The following is a 6000-nucleotide window of genomic DNA, read 5'->3' on the forward strand; positions in this document are numbered from 1 at the left end:
ACAGCACATATGCAAAGAAAAAACGACTGATCATATTATGTATTCCATCAAAATTTGTATAACAGAGAGCTTACAGGTTGTCATACATTACTGTCTTGTTCCTACGATATCTCTCCAAGAATATTACAAGAAACCTCTCTCATATATATATGAGAGCAAATGTTATTTACGAAAAGACGTGTCTTTTCGAAATACTAATTGTCAATTTGAACATTTCTAACAAACTTAAGTAAAAAGAGATTAAGAATCCCTAAATGATGAATATAATCATCCTCTTTAAAAGTCTTGATCTTGATACTCTGTTTCTTTAATTCTTCTCCCTGTGAAAGGTATTCGAGTATCACCTGGTTGACGGTAGGGGCCATGTCTTTGCTTCGATCCAATCTTGACAGAGCCCGATCCTTGACACTTACAAGTTCACTTCGCCATTCCTCCATTGGAGCTTTTAATTCCTTCGTGGGAAGTACTGTTCAACTGAAATGACTGTGAATCGAGTTTTCGATGAAACCCTTGTCTTCGGCTGAGTGCTTTGATCTTTCATCGAAAGTTCATTTTCCTCGATATCACCTTATCGATGAATAGCCCTTGTCGAAAAACCATCTTCTAGTCTCCTTGAAATCATCCTTTCTTCGATGAAATTTCTTTCGATGAGTCATTCGTGAGTTTCATCGAAATCATATTTCGATGAGTTCTGTTCTTCGGTGAAAGTTCATGCAAGCCCTCCGAAAACCTTTTTTCTTCGATGTCCTTCTTTTATCGATGAAATCCCTCTGCTTTTATCGACATATTGTTATCGATAAGATTTGCTTTTCGATGAATGTTTTTTAAGTCTCTTCGGCAATTGTATTTCCTCGACTTCACTCTTTGTTGGCCTTTCACTTTTTGATGAAACTGGAATATCGATGAGCGGCTACCTTCATTTACCGAAAGAGATATTTTGTCGAAGACATCTTAACTTAGTGTTTTACACTTTATGTTTTATTTCGATGAAAGTATTCTTTCGGTGAAACTCTTTCTGAGATGCTCGACATGATATCTTGGCCGATGATCCTTTAGCTCTCACGCCTTTGGGAAGATTTTTTATTTCAAATATATTGTTCAACAGGACCCATTGACAACCTCTAGAATCTCCCTATTGTCAAGCGTCCCCAATTTGACTGACCCATTCGCCCCAACCTCCCGAACTTTGTAGGGCCCCAGCCACTTTACTTTAAATTTCCCTGGTTTTATCTCATTTTTTCCATTATATTTCAACACCAACCCGGGGTAAAGCCCATCTTCTGAAGGTGCTTGTCATGCCAGTGCTTCCTTTGTTGTTGCGCGACCTCAATTGCCCATTGTGCCTCCATCCTCTGCTCCTTGATTTTATTGAGGGTGTGCAATCACTCTCGTAGACTTTCCATATCCTCAAGTTTATTGTCAATGGCGATCCGCAAACTTGGTACCATGAATTCCACAAGGACTACGGCCTCCTGCCCATACATCAATTGGAAGGGTGTGTGGCCCATGGTGGTCTTGTAGGTTGTGCGGTAGGCCTACAGGACCGATGGTAACCTTTCCTCCCAATCCGCCCCTTCAACTCCGCAAGACTTGTAGATAATTGTGACTAAGATTTTTTTTGTGGCCTCGGCTTGTCCATTCGCCCGAGGGTAGTATGGACTCGACAGAGAATGATTTTTTTTGAATTTTGTCGTTAATAACTTTACCACATGGTTGACAAAATGTCCTCCTCTGTCACTAGTCAATTGAATGGGGATGCCATATTTGGTAATAATCTTCTCATAGATGAATCTAGTCGTACTTACTGTAGAGTTATCTGGGAGAGCCCTAGCCTCCACCCATTTCATTAAGTATTATGTAGCGACCACAATGTAATGATATCGGCTTGCATGGCTAGTCTTGAGAGGCCCTATGAATACAAGCCCCCACCGTTTGAATAGTTCTTGTGTGTGTGAAGGGTTTAAGGGCATAAAGTCCCACTTCAAGGGTTTGCCTACCCGTTGGCAAGTGTCACACCCCACGACCCACTATCGAGCATCGTTGTGTAGCGTGGGCCACCATAGACCTGCTAGCAACACCTTTCATGTTGTCGTGTTCGGGCCCATATGTCCGCCTGCGGGACCCTCATGTGCCTCCCTCAAGACAGTGGGAATTTCCTCCTCCAAAACGCAACACTTTAGTACTTGGTTCGTTCCCATTTTATATAGTAGGCCATTAATTAACTGGAAAGTCCCGCTCCTTAAGACTAGTTTCCTTCATTCCCCTGGGGGCATGTCCTTCAAAAATCGAGATGATGACAGGTACTCCCCAATATTTTTGTACCACGAGGGAAGTACAACTATCTGAAATAGGTGTGCATCTGGGAAGTCATTATTGACTCCCTCTGGAGGTTCCCCTGACTTGATCCGGGACAACTGATCTGCTATGACATGGCTTTGTCCTGGTCTCACCATGATTGTGAATGTGAACTCCTGAAGCAACAAGAGCCAACGACTTACCCTTCCCTGGATGATGGACTTGTTCACCAAATACATAAGTGCCTAATGGTCTACATAAAAGGTGAATGGTGTGGCCAAGAGGTAGTGCCTGGACTTCTGCATGGAGTAGACCATGTCGAGGGCCTCGCGCTCTGTGGTACTATATTTCTTCTCGGCCTTAGAGAACAATCTACTTGCAAAGTATATCGGGTGATCCAACTTGTGCCACCCTACCTGATCTAGTGTAGCTCCAATGGCATAATTCGATGCATCCACGTGTACGTGGAATTCCTTGTCCCAATTCGGATAGGTGAGTATGGGGGCTCCTAGCAATCTTGTCTTCAACTCTTCGAATGCATCTCTCTGTAGCTTCATCCAAACATATGCCTCCCCCTTCCATGTAAGTCTGTCCAAGGGGTGGGACACTTCGGCGAAGTTCTTGATGAACCTCCTGTAGTACCCCACATGGCCAAGGAAAGACTTCACTCTGATGACGTCTGTCGGGGCTTCCATCTCTACTATGACTGATTTTGTCAGGGTCTGTTTTTAGTCCCTCCTTGCACACAATATGCCCGAGTAACCTTCCCTGCGACACCATGAACTTGCATTTTTTTGGATTGAGGGCTAGTCGTGCCCTTCGACATCTCTCCATGCACTCCTCGAGGGCTTTGAGATGTGTGTCCTCGCTGCTATAAATGGACCAATCATCCAGGAAGGCCTTGAAGTTCCCTATAGACATCTTGTCAAAGATGTGCAAATGATATGCTGGAAGGTCGTCGATGCATTACATAGGCCGAAGGGCATTCGATTGTATTCATATACATCGTCTTCCACTATGAAGGTTGTCTTCAGCTTGTCTTCCTCCACAATGGATATCTGGTTGTACCCAAAGAACCCATCCATGAAGGAATACATCTCGTGTCTAGCCACTTCTTCTAGGATACTGTCGGTGAAGGGGATAGGAAAGGGGTCCTTGATGGTGACCATGTTCAGACACCGAAAGTCTACACAAATCCGGATATGGTTGTCATCCTTTTCAAGTGAGATCACAATGGGGACACCCATTCACTTGTCTGTACTTTGAAAATTATCCCTGCTTCCAGCATCCGTTCAATTTCTTCATTCACCCATGCAGCATAGTTTTTATTCATACAATAGGGTCACTTCCTTACGGGTTGGGCTTCGAGTACTAATGTAATGCGGTGTATGCATAGCTTCGGGGGTACACCCTTCAGGGCCTTGTACGTCCATGCAAACACATCCTTATATTCTAGGAAAATTTTTAATGTTGCAGCCTTCAGCACCGGGTTCCAGTCATCTGCCACAAGAATCTTCTTGGGATCGCTCGCCCCTCCTAAATTTGTTTCTTTCAACTTGGCTTCCTCATATCTAATGGGTCCATCTTTGGGAAATTGGTGTGTGAGAGTGTCATTCACACGGGCCTCCCCCTTCCTGTATTCTCCGTACCTTTGGTTGTTCTTTGATGCTCAACACATTACACGAGGGTGTGAACCATTCATAATCCTCCATCTGCCAATGGAAGAGGTCATTCATAGAATCCTCGTCTTCCCCCGAGCATGCTTCTAATTCTAGAACCCCTTCGTTGTTGGGCTCCATTCGCTGTTGACCTTCATCTTCCTCCCATCGGTCTCTGTCTGACTCTGACTCGGAGGAGGATGCGAACTCGTGGCTCCCCATTTGCATTTGGAGGTCTATCACGTATTTTCTCTCCCTTCTCTCTAATGAGAGTGTATTTATTTTCCAGTCATGCTTTTCCTTGGTGGCAATTATCCATCCCCATCCCAAGATGGTGTGGTACCCTTTCTGATTTAACGGGATCACTATAAAATCTAGCACGAATCGTTGTGTACCAATATCACCTGGTGTGCCATGAGTGTCCCGAGGGGTTTAATCCCATGTTGGTCTGCTCCCAATAGATTAAACGTGGGGGGCCACAATGTGGGCTTCCCCAATTTCTTCCATGTCTCCTTCGGGAGCACATTTACTCCTAACCCTCCGTCCATGATGGTGTTCGTCAGGTTGGTCCCGAGGATACCCATTTCTACCACGACTGGGTGGCATCCACTATTAACAACTAACAATATTAGGTCGACCATAGAGCTTTCAGCCTTCTTTGCTTGGTGACTTTGTGCAGGCACAACATTTAGGATAGTCATTTTTAAGTGCGGCATGGTTTCGAGGAGGTCTTGGACTCTCACGGGTACCTCCATTTGCAGGATTCGCCTCAGGATGTTGTCTTCCCCCTTAGTCTGGGACGTGCTTGTGGCCTCCCCACTATTTCTCTCGTGTGCGGTCATCTCCTTCGTAATCGCCGCCCTTGCTTCCCGTACTCATTCCATTTCTATGTGGGGGTTTGGGTAGGAGGCCATCTTTGCTTGCGCCCTCGTAACCGCAAATACCTCTGTGTGAGTGGGTTCAATGTTCAAAAGATTGACTCCGGGTTTTGGGCAGTTTGTATCCTCATGGTCCCCCAGTCCGCACCATCGACAAAGATGTTGTTGGTTAGCCTCCTTCGTGCAATCTCAGGCAAAGTGCCCCCATTGGTTGCAGACCCTACACTGGATCATAGGTCGGCACTTGGCATCATACTGGATATGGTTTCAGTTATTGTTATTATTATTATTATTATTATTCCTTCCGTCATGTCTATTGTCTCGGTACCCTCCAGAGGATGTCGTTGTGTTATTCTACTGGGCCATACCCATTGGTGCAGATGTTGTGGTCTGCTCAGTGAGTAGCACTTGTGCATTCTGTGTCTTCATGTTGTGGGGGCATTCCCTGGTGGGATGCCCCATCAACTGGCATATCTCACAATAGGCCTTCTTTGGGCAGGAGCCTTTCGTGTGGCCATCTGTCTTACATTTCATGCACCAAAGATCCCCTTCGTTGGTCTTTCTCGGACCTCCCTTCATAACCTTCAACTCTTTCATCATTCTCTACATATCCTTCTACAGGGCTTGCACCTTTTTGCCGGACTCGCCATCGTTGTTGCTTCCCTCGGAAGAGTCATCGTCCTCGGACGAGCTATCCTTCTTTTTTTCTTCTTGGATGTCTTGGCCTTGCTCTCGAGATCCATCGCTCTATTATATGCATCTTCGTACGAGGTTGGTGGAACAATTTTCATCTTCTTCCAGAGGGAGTGTTTCAGTCCCTTCATGAACCATCTCTTTTTCAACCCATCCGTTGGTTGGCTCTCCATTTTCCCCAGTAGTTCCTTGAGCCGCCGACTATAGGCTTGGACAGTCTCGTTCTTGTTCTGCTTTGTGCTATAGATTTCGGTTACTATTTCATTGTCATCTCTAAGGAGACAAAACTCTATCTCAAACTCCTTCTTCAGGTTGGGCCATGTGCCGACTTTGGCCTTATTCGTATCAGAGTACCAGTCAATGGCCACTCCTCTTAAGGTTGGTGGAAATTGTGTTACCCATTTGTCCTGGTCAATAACATCATTCGTTGACCATATGGTTTTGCAAGTGTGGCAATGGCGGATGGGATCTTCCTT

Source organism: Cryptomeria japonica, chromosome 1, assembly GCF_030272615.1.
Source record: "Cryptomeria japonica chromosome 1, Sugi_1.0, whole genome shotgun sequence".
Lineage (NCBI taxonomy): Eukaryota > Viridiplantae > Streptophyta > Pinopsida > Cupressales > Cupressaceae > Cryptomeria > Cryptomeria japonica.